The sequence below is a fragment of the Lissotriton helveticus genome, assembly GCF_964261635.1.
Source record: "Lissotriton helveticus chromosome 1_1 unlocalized genomic scaffold, aLisHel1.1 SUPER_1_unloc_45, whole genome shotgun sequence".
NCBI lineage: Eukaryota > Metazoa > Chordata > Amphibia > Caudata > Salamandridae > Lissotriton > Lissotriton helveticus.
Window position 1 is genome coordinate 1571154 of NW_027611687.1, and position 18324 is coordinate 1589477.

Here is an 18324-nt window from a genome sequence, read left to right on the forward strand (position 1 = left end):
CACATGCACACATATCTCAATGTCCAGAAGTAGCACTTCCCTTCTAGACACATACATGCCGCAGACACCATCTCACAGCATTCACTCTCACGAGTTTATACATACTAAACTCGAGCCTGCACTCCCCACGCGTCAGGAACTACCAGGGACACACACATTCCCCATGCATTCCTATGGGAGGGCAGGCCAGCCATGCTACACGCACGCACTTTCACTCTGGGACCCAGGGAAAAGTGCGCAGAGACCCAAAAATCACTGACACAGGGTCACACATAAGGCAAAAAGTTTAGGGGTGAACCTGCCCTGCGGGCCAAGTCCAACATGCCCCCTGTGATATTAACAGTAAAACTAATGATTCTGCAGCTTTAAAAACATGCATTGGACCTGCTAATATTCAAAACATGAGTGTCATTTATGCTCATGACGTCACGACAGTCTGCTCGAATACTGTCGATATTAATATCGGCAAACATGTTGAGCCAAACAAGGATGTTTTAAATCTTTTTAAATCTACCTCCAGCATCTTGCCCGTATGCTTTGGTTCTTGCAGGGGTACCTCCATTAGGGAAAAACAAAATAGAGTCCTGGGAACAACTTCGGAACAAAAGTGTGGATTGGCTGGCTAAATACAAAGGGTACAGGAGGTGGGATATACATGATATTCTAATGGTACGAAGGGTAGGCTGGGTGGGACCAGCAGAAAAAGCTGTTAGGGGTGATTGTATTGTCATCAACTTTAGCCGACCAGGTATTGTTAGAGAGACTAATTACCCCCTACCCACAAACATAAGTACACTACCCCTCGGCTTCTTTTATAGACCACCACCGACACAGTGCTCATTCATTAGCCCATTTTCCCAATCGGTAAATAGGTTCTCTCCCGTCTCTGACCTAGACACTCTTTTTCTAAATCTCAACCGACTGTTTCTGTATTCGCAGCACCCATGGAGACTCCTAAAATTAATATTGACGCTGAGGTGGAAACTTTCTCCAAATGATCATTTTGACTCATTACTACTGGTGCTGAGCTGGAATGTGGCTGGTCTGGCTCCTAAACTAGACATCGAAGAATGGGTTAATATGGTAAATAAATTTGATATCCTTATTCTGGGCAACTAAAGAATTATACCTAGAAGGATATGAGTGCTATAATATTATACCCCCAAACACGGTAGACCCTCTGGCGGTTTATCAATATGGGTCAGTATCGCATCAGGTGGCAGACCGAAATTAATTCCCATTAGAAACGCTAACTTTCAAGTACTGATTTATACACGGGGGGTTTCTATTTGTTTTATTAATTTTTATAATAAGGACTTCTTAACCACACCTAACGTTAATTTTGTTAATCTTTTTAACTTTATTTCAGACATGGCTAATCTACTGGGAAAGCATAAACCGGTAGGGATATGTTTGGGAGGTGACTTTAATGCGAAGATAGCAGGGGGAAATACTGCGAGTCCCACCCAGCATATCTGAGTTAATCCATGTAAGAGAGGACACGAATTAATAAACCACCTATCAAATAGCAGCCTTTTAAATGTTATGGATATTGTTTCTGTAAATAATGGGGAAAATTCAACACCGACTTATAGAGGTTTTGGTCGAGCCTCAACTATAGACTATGTTTTAATATCTGCGCCATTAGAAGATCATCTGGTTTGGGCAGAGGTTAGGGCATCGACTTTTGGGGATCGCAATCCCATCTTAGTCTCTTTCTGGGCAGCCCCGAGACCCAAAACTAGAAAGGAGCCAGGGGCTGGCAATTTAGACATTTCCACTGATAACCTAAGAGTTAAATGGAAAGCATTGGACTGCACGAAGGTGTTCCAAAAGATGGTATAAAACTATCCATCACTCTGTGAGACTTGTCTCACACTGGCTAACCCTAACCCAGAGGCAGTATCTGCTTTTCTCTTCCTATGCGCAGGTATTAAAGAACTAATCACCAGACCCGCAGCTACACCTCTACCCGACCCTAGGTGGTTTGATAACATTTGCTCCAGGGCTAACAGAGAACTCAGAGCTGCCCTATCAGCTTCCCCTAGAGATCTTAAACTCATTAGAGTACTAAGGCACACTTATAAAAGTGCAGTAAAGCACAGGCGAGATGTGGTTTTAAAAGAGCTCAGCCCAGGGGCCCCCGGATAGAAGAGCCCAGCTCAGCCCAGGGGCCCCCAGATAATCAATCAATCAATCAATCAAGCATTTATAAAGCGCACTACTCACCCGGAGGATCCCAGATAGAAGAGCTCAGCTCAGCCCCAGGGCCCAGGAAAGAAGAGCCCAGCTCAGCCCCAGGGTCCCCGGATAGAAGAGCCAAGCTCAGCCCCAGGGGCCGCCGTATAGAAGAGTCCAGCTCAGCCCCAGGGGCCCGCGGACAGAAGAACCCAGCTCATCCCCAGGGGCCCCAGATAGAAGAGCCCAGCTCAGCCCCAGAGGCCACCGGATAGAAGAGCCCAGCTCAGTCCTAGGGGCCCCAGATAGAAGAGCCCAGCTCAGGCCCAGGGGCCCCAGATAGAAGACCCCAGCTTAGCCCCAGGGGCCCCGGATAGAAGAGCCCAGCTCAGCCCCAGGGGCCCCGGATAGAAGAGCCCAGCTCAGCCCCAGGGCCCCCCGGATAGAAGAGCCCAGCTCGGCCCCAGGGGCCCCCGGATAGAAGAGCCCAGCTCAGCCCGGCTCCTGCAGAGATTCCCTCCAGGATTATTCAGTCCATTTCTACAAACACAGCAGAAGGTGCTGACAATCTCCTACCTGAGCAGAGACCCGTGCAGACGTGTCCAGGCTCTTTTCTCCTCCTGGGGTGCCGAGGGTGGGAGGCGGGAAGATCTGGGGTCTGAGGGGGCAGTCTGAAGGGGGAGCCGGGGCTGATCTGGGGTCTGAGGGGGGGCGCCGGGGCAGATCTGGGGTATGGGGGAGGTGCAGATCTGGGGTCTGGGGGGACGGGCAGGTCTGGGGTCTGAGGGAGGGGTCTGTGTGGGTCTGTAGATGGCGGTAACTGCCCACTAGACAGGGCTCCTTTCTCCTCTGCAGCAGACTGGACAGACCATGAGAGGCCGGAAGTGATGTCACCACCGCTGCTGGTGCTGTCTCTGCCGCCGCTGACCCGGAAAAGGAAACCCTTCTCCTTTTCATCCAATGTGCAGCTCAGTGAGATTCATCAGCAGACAAGGAGCGCCCTCTGCTGCCCGCTGATGGAACCGCCGCTTCCAGGTACCAGCAGTGAATACATTTCACACAAACAAGCATTTATACCTGTAAAAACCTGGGATTTCAGATGTCACAGACATGAATGTTTTTAAGCACCAGACAGTTCAAGTACAGGGCCTCACACTTGGCTGCTGCTGTGGAAAAGTATTTATAGCTTCACTTCAGATGAGCATCTTCCAAACACTGATGTAAAGGACGTAAGAGTATTTACAGAAAGGTGACAACTGGAAGTGACAGTCTGTATTAAAATGAATATATCTGTATTTCAATTAATATATCTGTATTTCAATTAATTATATGTATTTCAATGAATATATCTGTATTTTAATGAATATATCTGTATTTCAATGAATATATCTGTATTTCGAAGAATATGTGAGCATATCGGTCAGTTTTGCAAATAAACTGGGCAGCTTATTTATTTATTTAACTCATGTATTTGCAGTTTTTTAAATCCACAGAGTGATACACAGGAAAGTAAACAGAGGAAAATACCATGGAGTTTTAAACACCATATCAGTGACAATGAGGCACAGGTCATGTGTCAAAGCTGAAGGGGTCAGACCTGTATCCTCAGCACTTCTTGAGTGGGGTACAGGGGGGAGTCATCTAGACAGTCACCTTGAGGTTTGTCTTAAGCTTTCTAGAGTGTTCATAGGACGTTGCTCTTTCTGGTCCCTACACGCCGGGAAAGAACATGCATGTGCGTGATCCACAGGATCAGAATCAGCTTCCGGCCTGGCCATTGTAACGTCAGCCAAGCGCATTGCTCGCATTCTGGTTGTCTATTTGCACCATACGTTATCTTAACAGCATCTATCTAGCATTTTCTAGCTTTACAATTGCACCAATATACGTTCTTATTAATGTCATTCTTTTTTTAAGGCTGTGTTTGGATGCGAATCATTGGAAGAGATTTCTAAAGTATCAGGTTTTAAATTAGTTTTGCCACTGATGGCCGTACGAACCACATATTCCTAAACATAATGGGGTGCATTGCAGTGGTGGCTTGTGACTTTTGAAAATAGTGGGGCGTAAAAGTTGGGGCTGAGTGTTACATCGGAACCAAGCAAAGCAAGCAAGCCTGATCAACAAAAGGGGATTTGGGGGTTGCCCCCTCTGTGAAAATGTTTAAAAAGAGTGCAATTTAATACCAAATTATATTACATGCAATTAGACATGGGGTCACAAATTTTAAAAAGTTCTAGCAACTGCCTCCTTAAACTGACCGACTTGCGTGCACAACTGTACCTTTTATAATGTGCATATGTAATTGTGATTGTGTGTACATGTAGTGTGTATGAAGCATGAGCTGCTGTACTGTACCTGCTGTGTGTGTGTAAAGCTTGTGCTGTTGTTGCCTGACTGTACATGTCATATGTAAGTGAGCGAGAGCGAGTGAAGCTTTTTCTGATATTGATGTGTGTGTTTCTGTATGTTTGTGAAAGCACATGTATGTGCAGTACTGCTTCTGCCACAGGGTGCCTGCCAGTCATGTGTGTGTGTGAAGCTTGTACTACTGTTGCCTGACCGGCTGCTGTTCTGTGTAGGAGAGCAGCATGAAATGGTGACGTTTCTGTTTGTTAGCGTAATAAGCGAATCTCGAGAGCAGTGTTTACACTACACAAACACTAAAACTGCTGGCCACTGAAACTGCTGGCTGCTTTACTCACCAAAACACGGGGTGTGCAGCAGGGCCTACTAGTGCCTAGAGAACCTGCTCTCCGGCGCCTCGGTGACGCTGTCGAGTAGTGAACCGCCCTCCTCATACCTGACTCACGCAGGGCTGACTCTACCTGATTATCTGCTCTGAGGGGTTGGAGGAAGTGGGTTTTCAAAGGCCACAATTAAGAGGCAGCCCCATCATTCCTCTCAGCGAGCCCTATGTCATTGCTGCGCAGTTTGGCTTTTTAAACCGGCTTTCTTTCTTGGGGAGAGAGAGGCCCTTCATTACCAGGTCTTAAATACTTGTGTCAACTGATAAGGGGGAGGCTTGAAGGAGCCGGGATAATGCCAAGCCCAGGAGCTGTGTGCTCTGCCCATCGAGGCCTCTGCTGCTGCCTGGCACCGCGGAACAGCTTTGGGGACGGATCTAGGAACCTACAGCCTACCAAACAAGCATTAAAAATGCAATAGGTCTCACCTTTAATTAACTTAAAGCTACTTGCTTTGCTATACAAAACCATTAGAAAAGCAAATGGCTTTAACTTAATAAAAGGCAAGACCTATTGCATTTTCAATGCTTGTTATCGTATTGCCTCAAGGATTGGACTGCCACCAACCACCTTCGCATTAGTTAAGAGCCTTGGACTTGTAAGTCTAGCTCAGTAAGATTACAGTAGCCTTCCTGAGTGACCTTTAATTTGGGATTTAGTGACTACCTGCCCTGCCCGGCGTAAAGTCCATTTATCAGTGCAGCTTTTCAATGCAGAGGGCTTTACTTTGGATTTTCTTTTAGCCCTTTTAGTTCCCGAGTATCACAAGTCAGCATCTAAAATGGTGTAACCCAGCTAGAAGCTGTGGCCACACCTGGCCCTGCAGAGGCATTGGAAGCACTCGGGGGGAGGGGATGGGGATCACCGGCTTCACCAGGCCTAGTGCGGCGTCTTCTGAATGATTATAGCATACATCTACATAGCATAGTAACTGGAAACTTCAGATAAACTTCAATCAGGGGCGTGGCTTGGCGCCCGACGGTCATGGCGGCGGACGACTGAAGCTCCGCCGCCGTGAGGACCGCCTTGAGGACCTACCATTCTCCGCACTCGCTGGCCTGTGAAAAGGGGACAATACGACGTCGGAAGATGCCGGGATGCCATTAGAACACGCGGCGGCTGTCCGAGTGCGAGCACACCCTCTCTTTTTACCGCAGGAAGTCAGAAGCGGATTCGGCTCGCATAGCGGCCCCCATTTTGTATGTTTAGCGAGATGGCGCACATTTCTTCAGCGGTCCCGTTTCCTGGTGCATTCATGTCAGAGGGCCTTTTCACATTCTAGCAAGCCTTTTTCATTTTTTCATCAATAAGACTGCAAGGATATAGTGCTATGCACCAGGCTCTCCCTTTTCAACACTAGTCTTGAAACTCCTTCGCAACCACTTCAGGAGTTCCTCTTTCTCTTCAGAACACTGTCCCTTCCTCAGCTCACCAACGCTATCTCCTGATGGACATTCTACTTCAGGGACATTTCTGCTCACCTGTTTAAACGGCATTCATTGGCACAATACGAACCATATGGAGCATTTCCTTACGTGCAGATTATTTTGATACTTCTTTTTTTCTTTTTTGCTGCATTCTACTGTATGTTGTGCCCAACTCCTATTGGCGGTGTTTTGTTCTTTTTTAGATAACTGTTTTAAACTGCTTGACTCTTCTCATATTTCCCTTCACTGCATCTCCTCTCATTTGTTTCTTTGTCGACTGCAAGATTACGTTGCAAGATATCCTCTTTTTATTGAGATGGAGGTTGTTAAGTGAAGTTTTATGGGGAGGTTAAACTCGTCATCTCCTTCCATCACATCAAAGTGCACCTTTATTAGAGTATTCTAAACTTGAGGATTCCCTCACCTCTTCCTCACACAACTCCGACGCAATGATGGAGTCCTCCCAGGCTCCCTCTAGAAAATGAAATACCAAGCGGCTGAAAAAAGATCCACCATCCCTTCCTAAGTCATCGTCGCTGGTTTCTATGGAGTTAATACTGGAGGAGATTAGGTCCCTTCGACCCTTCATGGAAGAGACTAATGCTAAGTTACAAACTTTGACAGACAATTGGTCCCAATTGGAGACGCGGGTCTCCTCAGTTGAACAGAACATCACTTTGTTCAAAGAGACTTGTGTTCATTTTTCCAGTCTCCGCTCACAAATTTCAGTGCTTCAGCAACAGGTTGAGATTTTGGAAAATCGTAATAGACGGAACAACCTCCGTATTTAGAGACTGGTGGAAGGGATTGAGGGATCTGATTCTCTCGCTTTCTTCAAATCCTTTATTCCAAAGCTTCTCCATATGCCGGAAGGAACGCTTTTGAACATCCAAAGAGCGCACAGGCTTGGTCGTCCATCCTCTTCAGCATCATCATCACAGATGCCTAGAGGAGTCATTTTGTATTTCCTAGAGTACACAGACTTACTGAAGGTATTGGCGGCAGTTAAGTCTTCTCCAAAGATCTCTTGGTCCGGTTCTTCCTTGTTTTTTGCCCAAGATTATGCTAATGCAAAAACAACAATTGATGGACAGAATGCAGAACAATGTCATACATTCACCCTAGTACAGAGATCTGGGCCTAAATCCATCGATTTTTTGCACTCCACACCACACCAGGTCAGACATGGCCATATGCAAATCAGCCTTGACCCTGTGCCTCATGGGAACAGTCCAGCCCGAACTGCCAAGCCATGTCTTTCCTAGGCCGTGCAAAAAAACGATGGATTTAGGCCCAGATCTCTGTACTGGGGTGAATGTATGACAATGTTCTGCATTCTGTCCATCACCTGTTGTTTTTGCCTTTGTCGCCCCGAGTGGGATGGGTATGCTCAGACGTGAGTCCCATGCTCTCCACACCACTGGAGTCAAGCTATCCAGGCTGAAGACGGCTGATAGCCAGAAACTGGTCCTTGGATGCTTGATTCCGGTCCAGGAAAGACATGGCTTGGCAGTTCGGGCTGGATTGTTCCCATGAGGCACAGGGTCAAGGCTGATTTGCATATGGCCATGTCTGAACTGGGGTGGTGTGGAGTGCAAAAAATCGATGGATTTAGGCCCAGATCTCTGTACTGGGGTGAATGTATGACCATGTTCTGCATTCTGTCCATCACCTGTTGTTTTTGCCAAGATTATGCTAAAGCAACTGCAGCCCGCCGTAAAGCCTTCCTAAACTGAGAGCCGACCTACGCCAGCTGGGTGCCAGATATGGCCTTTTTCATCCTTGCTTGTTCAAAGTTACCTACAATAACATATGAAGATCCGATTTGTCTGCAGAGTTTCAATAACTCATGTCACGCACCTACTATGGATACCTCTGGTTCCTCCTCCTCGTTCCATGGTTGAACTACAATTGGAACTTTAACTTTGATGCTGTTGGTTGTTTCTGCTTCTTGATTCCAACTATCTTAGCAGTTGGTCTCTTTAGTTTGCATTGTTTATGCCTGTGGTTATGTAACTCCTTTTATTCGTTATTTCTTATTTTTAATTCCCTGCTTACTCTGGTCATTGTTTCTATCTGTTCCGATTTCTTGTCCTAACTTGTTCTTTTTTCCACCTCTTCACAGGTTTCTAGTCCAAGTTCTTTATTGTCTTCCTGGCTTCCGCTTGGCCGACGTCGCATTTACCATCTGTGCCACGTGGTTCCACCCCCTCCTCCGTCTCTTTCAGCTTTTCACGGAGGAGGACGGGACTGGGGGGAGCCCGAGTTCAGGTGGCCAAAAATGCGGGCCCCAGCTGGACTTACTATTACCAGGCACGACCAGCTCAGTCTTGCCTGGGTTAAGTTTCAAATGATGTATATCCATCCAGCGCTGAATGTGGAGTAAGGTGGCCTGAAACTCGCTTACGACGTTAGGGGAGCTGAGGGAGAAGATGATCTGGAGATCGTCGGCATAATTGAATAATGTAATGTTTCTGATTTTGAGTGAATGAATAAGAGGTCTGAGGTAGATATTAAAAAAGCAGCGGGGACAGAGAGGAGCCCTGTGGGACCCCGCAGGTAGAAGGAAATTTGGGAGCAGTAAATTCTCCAAGCCTGACTGCCTGGGTACGGTCTGCGAGGAAAGATTTAACCCATTCTAAGGCAGCTCCTCGCTGGCCGGCCTGCTCGACACGGTTAAGGAGGATGGTATGGTCAACCATGTCGAACGCGGGCGACAAATCCTAGAGCACCAACGCTTGATGTTCACCTCTGTCTGCGTTGCCCCTCATGGTGCCCATTACTGCTAAGATCACAGCCTCCGTGGAGTGTGCTGGGCGAAAACCAGCTTGGTTTGGTTCTAATTAATCCGAACTTTCATTGAAGTTGGACACACAGCTGGCCACGTGGGCTTCCAAGACTTTAGCGAGGAAGGGCAGAAGGGAAATAGGACGGTAATTAATAGGGTTACTGGGATCCGCCTCAGGCTTCTTTAGAAGGGGGATGACCGTAGCGTGCTTGAAAACACTAGGGACTATACCTTGGGACAGAGACTCATTAAGAAAAGGAAGCACGCTCTGGGGCAAGGTGGTAAATATGTCTTTGGCGACGTGCGGGGGACAGCAGTCTTCGGGGGAACCTGATTCAACACGATTCATGAGTGCTGCTAAGGTTTTAGTACAGATGGGTTGAAGCGTGTCTAGGGTACTTTGGTTACTTGCAATGTCCTGTGAAGGTTCCCAGTTAGAGGTGTTGGGAAGAGTAGCTTTGATGGCAGAGATTTTATCGAGGAAAAAGTGATTTAAAGAGTAACAGAGCTCTTGAGTAGGAGTCTGTGTCAGCGTGGTTCTGGTGTCGTTGCACAAGTCATTAACAATTTTAAAGATCACTTTAGAATTATTGGGGGCATTGAGTAATTTAGAGGAAAAATAAGCTGCTTTAGTGGAAGAAATAGCAGTTTTGTACTCTCTACGGGAAATGACAAAGAGTTCCTTGTCTTTGGCAGAGTAGCTAGATCTCCATTTCCTCTCGGTATGGCGCAGTGCAAGATTTTGTTGCTTAAGGTCCTGAGAGAACCACCTATGTGCCTCCGAGCGGCGAGCGCGACCAAATTTCACTATGGGGGCATGAGTGTTAATAGTAGATATTAGCCAATCAGCAATTTTTCCCTCCATAGAGTTGACATTGCGACAGAAGGAGGGGGCTGAATTCTCCAAAGTTTTAATAAAGTCGGGTTTATTTAAAGAGTTCCACTTCCTGGATTCCCCGCCTGCTAGCGTCATGAGTTTTTTACAGATAGTGGAGGGGATGGTAAATTGTATCAGGTGATGGTTTGACCAAATGCAAGGCAGGACGTCTGGGGTGGAAAATGAGATGTTATGGGTCCATATATGGTCCAAGATGTGACCCCCTTCATGAGTGGGTGTGAGAACTTGTTGGACAAGATTGAGATTGGATAAAAGTTCAGACAACTCAGCCGACTGAGGACCTCCAGGTGCGTCGTTGAACCAATAGTTCATATACCCAACCTGAGCTCCTTGTCGTGGTTAATCACCAACATTGCCATTTGTTCACTGAGGCTTGTGGGAAAAGTGGGCGCTGACTTGGGGGGACGGTAGATAAGAAGAGGGAGCCTGACTCCATATTAAGTTGTATAACCAGATCCTCCGTTTCGGCGAGTGCCAGTGGGGCCAAGATCATGAATTTGAGGGTTTTGTTAATGATGGCGGCCACTCCTCCACCGGCCTTCCCAGGTGCCCGATTAGTCATCAATATGTAATAGTCAGCTGGAAGAGCGGCTAAGATGTCGGGCAGAGAGTCCTGGGTAAGCCAATTCTCAGTGAGGAGGAGGACATCTGGTTTATCTGACATAAGTAGCAGAAAAATGTCAAGCTGATGTTTTACCAGAGATCGCGTGTTAAGATAGTTGAAACGAAGACAGGTGTCGGTGAAGTCGGAGCTAGATGTGACTGCCGGAGACGGTAATTGAGTGGCAGTGGGAGTGTTGCACTCCGTGTGAGGGATGGCAATACCATTAATTTGTATACGGTTGAGAGTGTAGGACGCTAAAGGAGGGCAGAGTTCCAGTGTGGGCCTCAATGATTTTAGTGCCTCAGAGGAATAAGTAGTGAGTTGACCAGAATCTATGGCCCCTGGGCCCGGTCAGGCGCGGACGGGTACTGACGGGCTTGCCTTTGGCGCGTCGCTGGCGCGCCCGCTGCACACGTCCGCTGCGTGATCCGAATGGGGGCCGGGTTTTATGCTCCCATGAAACGGGGAAGGACAAGCCCAAGGGGGGCATAGAAGGGGGCGTGTCTCGCTCTCACCAGTCCGCCCACAATTTTTAAAAGCACAACAAACGCGTGGCATAGGCTGCAGTAGCGCAAATTCAGCACTTCCTCATTCGTGCGTCCTTGAGCTAAATGCCCTTTGTAAGTTTGTGGCAGGGGGCGTGTCTCGCTCTCACCGGTCCGCCCTCCCCACAAACAGCAGGCAGCTGCGGGGGACCGGGCCGGAGCGGGAGGTAAGCGGCGAGGGAAAGAACAAAGTTAAAAATGTTTCCAGGTAAGCAAAACAATTTTTAAAAGCACAACAAATGCATGGCATAGGCCGCAGTAGCGCGAAATTCAGCACTTCCTCATTCGCGCATCCCTGAGCTGAATGCCCTTTGTAAGTTTGTGGCAGGGTGCGTGTCTCGCTCTCACCGGTCCGCCCTCCCCACAAACAGCAGGCAGCTGCGGGGGACTGGGGCCGGAGCGGGAGGCAAGCGGCGAGGGAAAGAACAAAGTTAAAAGTGTTTCCAGGTAAGCAAAACAATTTTTAAAAGCACAACAAACACGTGGCATAGGCTGCAGTAGCGCGAAATTCAGCACTTCCTCATTCGCGCATCCCTGAGCTGAATGCCCTTTGTAAGTTTGTGGCAGGGGGCGTGTCTCGCTCTCACCGGTCCACCCTCCCCACAATTAGCAGGCAGCTGAGGGGGACCGGGGCCGGAGCGGGAGGCAAGCGGCGAGGGAAAGAACAAAGTTAAAAGTGTTTCCAGGTAAGCAAAACAATTTTTAAAAGCAGAACAAACGTGTGGCATAGGCTGCAGTAGCGCGAAATTCAGCACTTCTTCATTCGCGCATCCCTGAGCTGAATGCCCTTTGTAAGTTTGTGACAAGGGGCGTGTCTCACTCTCACCGGTCTGTCCTCCCCACAAACAGCAGGCAGCTACAGGGGTCCGGGGCCGGAGCGGGAGGCAAGCGGCGAGGGAAAGAACAAAGTTAAAAAAAATTCCAGGTAAGCAAAACAATTTTTAAAAGCACAACAAACGCGTGGCATAGGCTGCAGTAGCGCGAAATTCAGCACTTCCTCATTCCTCTTCCAGCTTCTATCAGCTACGGAAAATAAGGAAGATTGCCCATCTGCATACTCACTCCGCCCTGATTCAGGTGGTAATAGCATTGATACTCTCACGGCTCGACTTCTCCAACTCCATCTACCTTGGCAACCCTGCTGGTCTGCTAAAAAGGCTTCAAATGGTCCATAATCAAGCAGCCAGAATGATATTCAAACTCCCTAAGTGGTCTTCGGCCAGCTCTTGCCTTGCTCAACTCCATTGGCTCCCGTTGGCCCACAGAGTGTCCTTTAAGACTGGCTGTTTGGCCTTCAAACCTGTGCACGGCAACTGCCCCAAATTTATCAGCAGCCGGCTTACCAAATACATCCCGAGGCGCTGCCTACGCTCAGTCCACCACCTTCTGCTTACCACCTCGTCTTTTAGACGGAAACGTCTGGGTGGCTGTAGCTTTTCCCATCTGGCTCCAAAACTCTGGAATTCTCTGCCTCTGGCACTCCGAAGGTGCAAAGACCTTATCAGCTTCAGAAAATCTTTGAAAACATGGCTATTCGTGCAAGCGGCTGCTAAGCGTTCTGGCCATAACAGCCTTCTCCTCTCAGTGCCATGAAACCCAAGGGTGTACACGCGCTCAATAAATACTTGTTAACATAACATAACATGTTATCTTCCCCATGTAAGTATGTTTTTCTATTGCATCTTTCCCTGTCTTTCGTCATCATTCCCTTCCTTTCTCCTCTCCCAGGTTTCTTGTACCCATACTTTCTAGGTGTCATTGTTACTTCTTTTCTTCATGTTCCTTTTTCTTACAAGCTCTTCATTTTCTTGCTCCATTGCACTCTCGTTATTGCTACTTCCGAATTTTTATTTTTGACTTCTTCACATAATTTTCACTTTCCCACTTCTCCTCCAATTATTTACCCTATTTTAAGCTTCCTATTATCTTTGGTTTTTGCTATTGCTTTTAACTCTCAAGTGATTTCTTCAGCTTCCCTCCTTAACAGGTCATTTTCCTGCTTTTCTTTTTTCTTTTCTCTTATGATTATGGTACATATGCCATCTCTTATTTTTTCTTTCCGTTATATATCCATGAGTTGTTTTGTTTCACTTATGTTATCATTGTTCACTATATCTTATTGCCCTGTTCTCCCTGATCCATTTTGCCGTTAAGATTAATCTCATGGAATGAGATAGGGCTGAACTCTCCCATTAAAAGGCAGAGAGTTCTCTCTCATCTAGCTAAACTAAATGTTGATATAGTTTTCTTGCAGGAAACGCACCTTACAGAGAATGAATCTCTCAAGTTACAAAAAGTTACAAAAAGTTTGGGTAGGTGAAGTCTTCTATTCCAGTGGTGATGGTAAACGAAATGGAGTCATAATGTTATGTCGTAAATCCTTACGCTACCAATTGATCTCTCAGGATGCAGATACGGAGGGCCGTTGGCTCAATGTTAAGTTGATGTTGAAGGATGTTCCAGTCTCCTTTTTTAATGTTTATGCCCCAACCGGAGGTGACTCTTCATTCTGGGTTACACTGGCTAAGCAGATTACTCTTCATATGGAGGACAATTTTATATTGGAGGGGGACCATAACCAAGTGTCTGATCCCTTTATAGACCGCAATTCTAAAGTCGCATTTATCCCCAAAAAACCCATAAATCTTTCATCCATATGATAACACAGCACAAACTTCTTGATGCATGGAGGCTCTGTAACCCGACCATCAGGGAATATACCTTTTATTCCCCAGTTCATCATTCTCAATCACGACTTGATTATTTTTTCATCTCGCATAACATTTCACAATCCCTCATAACTGCTGATATAGGACCCATACTCTTATCAGATCATGCCCCTATTTCCATGGATTTAGATATCCTACCCAAAACTAACGCTCCAAGATGATGGCGCTTTAACAACGCCCTACTTCTTGATTTGGCATTTTCCAATGCTTTTTAGACCTTTTGTGCCTAATATTTTCTTCTTAATCACACTGAATCATTACCCTTCTCTGTTATCTGTGATGCATTTAAAGCCTCAGCAAGAGATTTTATTATAACATATGTATCCAAAAAACCCATTATTGCCCGTAAACGTACTCATGTTGTCACGGCTGCTGGCTCCTCGAGGTCGGAACGATTCTCAAATGGGGTCCACCTCCTGACGTCCCTGTACTCTGACTAGCTATAAAGATCCAGAGCACAAAAGCAGTCAAGCGAGGGAAAGGTAGGGGTAGGAGCAGCAGTGGAAGGGACACCTGTATCAAAAGATGGCACACATTAGTACACACCCTCTTCTTTCTGCTCTCTTGTTCTGTTATCCTGACTTAAAACAGTACCTGGTAATTATTCAGGAGATGACCCCTTCCCTCATCTGAGATACTTCTCTCATGAAACACAGTTGACATAAAATAGAAGAACGACAACCATGTTACTCTCGGGGCAGCATACAATCGGCCCCGTACTCACCCACCATCCAAATACCATACGTACCAAAAGCACTCCCACAAGTTCCTTAATAAATCAGGTCCTTCGGCCTCTCAGTTCTCCGTGGTGAAATAGGACTCCTCACCCACAAGGCTCCAAAACAAATGTAACCGTACTGTGGTCAGTAAATCGCTACCCAAAAGTCTGGCTGTATAGAACTGCCCACTAAAGTTTGGAAAACTATAAGTCAAAGGAAAGAAGACAAGAATAGCCTTACCGGGAGGTCATGGAAATCAGATTTGCGTCTCACTGCATCTCCGCAATAAGACCAACACGAACATCCGGGCGATGGATTGGCACGAGAGTCTAGGAGGGGGCATTCCGGCGTCTCCCAACTCTCAATTCCGCAGTAAACAAACCCCCAGGCAATCTACTTGATACGGCCGGGGAGGCGGCAAATACAGTGTCTCCCAGACCCAATTTTGAGGTAACCAAACCCTACACACGACGTCTCATCGGCGTCAACACTCAGCCGAGTGAAAACTCATACTGCTACCAGTGAGGACGCGGAGGGGGCAATCCTGAGTCTCCTAGCGCCTCACTCTAGAACCCACGGCAATAACAACCGGTAAAAGTCACGGGCGTACCTGCTCAGCCGAGCAAGCTCGCAAACACCACTTCGCAGCCACGAAGTCGGAACAGCAACGTGGAAGCAAACAAAGTATCCCACAGCAGCTCCGCGGAAACAGGGTGTCCGCTTACCAGTAGACTCTAAGGACAAATCACATGCGAGAACCTCTGTCTCTCGCATAGCTAAATACCTTCCTGGTCCACCCCCCTACCGCTAGGCATTATGGGAGACGTAGTCAACCTTGATTAACCATTCGGCAGGCACATCCGTCAGGCCCTGACACATGTGCTATTTCAGGGCATTAAGAGACTGGAGCATTCTCTCTATACATCCAACTCTAAAGAGGTTCTTGATGAACTTATAAAAACGAAACTGCAATTTAATTAGGAATCTACGGATACCGCCTTTTTGTACCTTTTAAAATCTAGCGCAAACTTTTATGGTGGTAGAAATAAAGCAGGCAAGCTTTTAGCCAACAACTTGAAAACCAAACACAACAAATTTAATTTTGACTCAATTTGTGACGATAACTGTTTTAAAGTTCAAAGATGGAGACATTTTAAATGAATTTGCTGCCTTTTATAAGAAATTGTATTCATCTGAAACTAATCCCTCGGAAGATACACTCTCACATTTTTTTTCAACTTTACATCCTACCCCAACACCTACCAACTGAACTATCAAGTCTAGAAAGTGAGATTACGCAATCAGAGCTATTAAATGCATTACATCATCTCAAAAAAGACAAAGCACCTGGACCAGATGGTTTCACAGTTGAAGTTTTTTCTTCATTTTTCTGATTTATTAATGCCTAAACTACATCTCTTAATTGATTCCTTCCACTCTCTGGGGAACTCTGAGGGTTCTTTTTCAGATGCCCACATTTGCCTTATCCCCAAAGAGGGGAAGGATCCTCAGTATTGCAAGAATTATTGACCCATATCCCTTGTTAATATCGATTATAAAATCTTCTGAAAAGCATTAGCTTTACGCTTAGATCCTTATCTTCCACGAATACTAGGCAAAGAATAATCTGGCTTTGTGAAAGGACGAGTGATTCAGGATAATACCAGACTCTTTTTTGATATTCTCTCTAAAGCCCCTCATCTTAATCATTCTTTAGCAGCCTTGGCTTTGGATGCTGAAAAGGCATTTGAAAGAGTGGAATGGCGCTATCTGTTTTAAACCCTATAATGGTTCGGCTTTGGTCCCAATTTTATTTTGTTAGTTTCCCTTTTATATTCTAATCCTCGAGATGCTGTCTTTGCAAATGGTCTTTGTCGCCCCTTTTTAATCTTGGCAGAGGTGTTCGTCAGGGATGTCCCCTCTTCCCTTTTCTTTTTAATTTAGCCCTTGAACCTTTTCTTTTCAAAATTCGGCAAAATCCCCTGCTACTCATGTTAAGCTGGCAGCGTACGCTGAAGATATCCTACTTTTTCTATCGAACCCCAATGATTCGATTCCCGCTTTTCTTGAGGAAGTTAATACTTTCTCTTTGATTTCGGGTTATAAGCTAAATAATGATAAGTGCGAGATCTTACCTTTAACTAAATATACCTTTAAAGATGACTTTAAATCCACTAATTTTACCTGGAAATCTTCCTCTATTAAATATCTGGGCTTACATTTTGCACCAACTATTAAAGGAACAGTCACTTTATGTCTGAATAATTGCCTTAAAAAAATCTCTGATCTCACCACCAAATGGCATCCTTTATTTTTGTCCTGGTAGGGTCGGTTAGATGCAAAAACAACAATAGATACCATCAAAATGATGCTTTCACCCATTGTCTTATATACCATATCTAATATTCCAGTTCCTATATCTGCTAAACTTTTCAAGGCTATCAATTCAGTTTTATCATCCTTTCTATGGAATAAGACGCCGCGTATATATCTACCCTCAAACTTGCTCGTCCCAAAGAAGAGGGAGGCGTTAACTTTCCTCTCTTTTCAGTTTATCATAGGGCCTTTCAACTACGGCAGTCTTCTTATTGGCTGCTTGACTCTATTGATGATTCTCCCTTATGACCTCAGTTGAACTTTCCTTTATCTCTCCTTTTTCGTATCAAGAGTATCTTTCCTTCTCTCGTAAACCCCAAATTAATTCCACCCCACTTTTTAAATTCATCTCTAAACTCCTTAGTCCTTTGTACCCTGTAGCTCCCATTAACATAGCCTCCTTTCCAACCCCTACAATTTGGCATAACACAAGTTTATTGAGAAGGAAAAAGCCTTTTTACTGGAAAACATGGAGACAGCAAGGTTTATTGTGGATTTCCCAACTTTTTTTTAATGGAGAGTTTCTCTCTTTTTCTTCACTTAGTCAGCTGTATAATCTGCCCAGCTCATTTCTAGACAAATACAATGCTCTTCGAACAACCGTTTTAGACGCATATTCACTCCTCTCTACTAATGCTCAACCATCTCAATCCATGCATACTCATACAAATATGGCCCTGCTTTTGCGTCTTCAACCCCAAGCATCAACTTTGTATACCTTTCTCCAATCTACTCCTACACCTAGAAATAAAACACCAGTTGAACAACAGTGGGAGAAGGATTTCGACATTGATTGGTCTTTATCAGTTTGGAAGGCCATTTGGACAAAACTTAGGAAGACTTTGAGATCAGCTAGCCTCACACAAACACTATTTTATATTTATCATAGACTTTTTTTGTCCCCACAGACCTTACATAAAAGGTTTCCTGACACACCGAATATTTGTTGGTCTTGCGCCTCTTCTGATGCTGATTTATTTCATATGTTATTTCTTTGCCCCCTAGTAAGCAATTTTTGGACGGGTGTTTGGGCTCAAATCAATTTACTTTTTAACACACATATCCCATTTTCCACAACTAATATTTTTTAGGCAGCCTTTCATCAGCATGGGTTGATGTAACTAATTTTAAAATTGTTGATTTATTACTGGCAGTTGCCTTTCAATAAATAACGAGGAATTGAAAGAATTTTTCTAACATTTCATATAAAGCTTGGGGGTATGATGTCTGTCATAATCATAGAATGGATACATTCTCTAATCTGCCTTCACCTATGATTGCAAAGAGGATTCAACTTTGGTTACCTATTACAG

The 18324-nt window shown here is 45.6% G+C and overlaps 1 long non-coding RNA gene across 1 annotated transcript in view; it reads right to left on the reverse strand.

Moving 5' to 3' along the window:
* Positions 1–3037, reverse strand: part of LOC144806101 (uncharacterized) — a 76776-nt gene extending 73739 nt beyond the window's left edge. Inside the window, exon 1 of the long non-coding RNA XR_013605691.1 lies at positions 2755–3037. This is a non-coding gene — a long non-coding RNA (uncharacterized LOC144806101). The remainder of the gene's footprint in view (positions 1–2754) is intronic.
* Positions 3038–18324: the final 15287 nt, after the last annotated feature.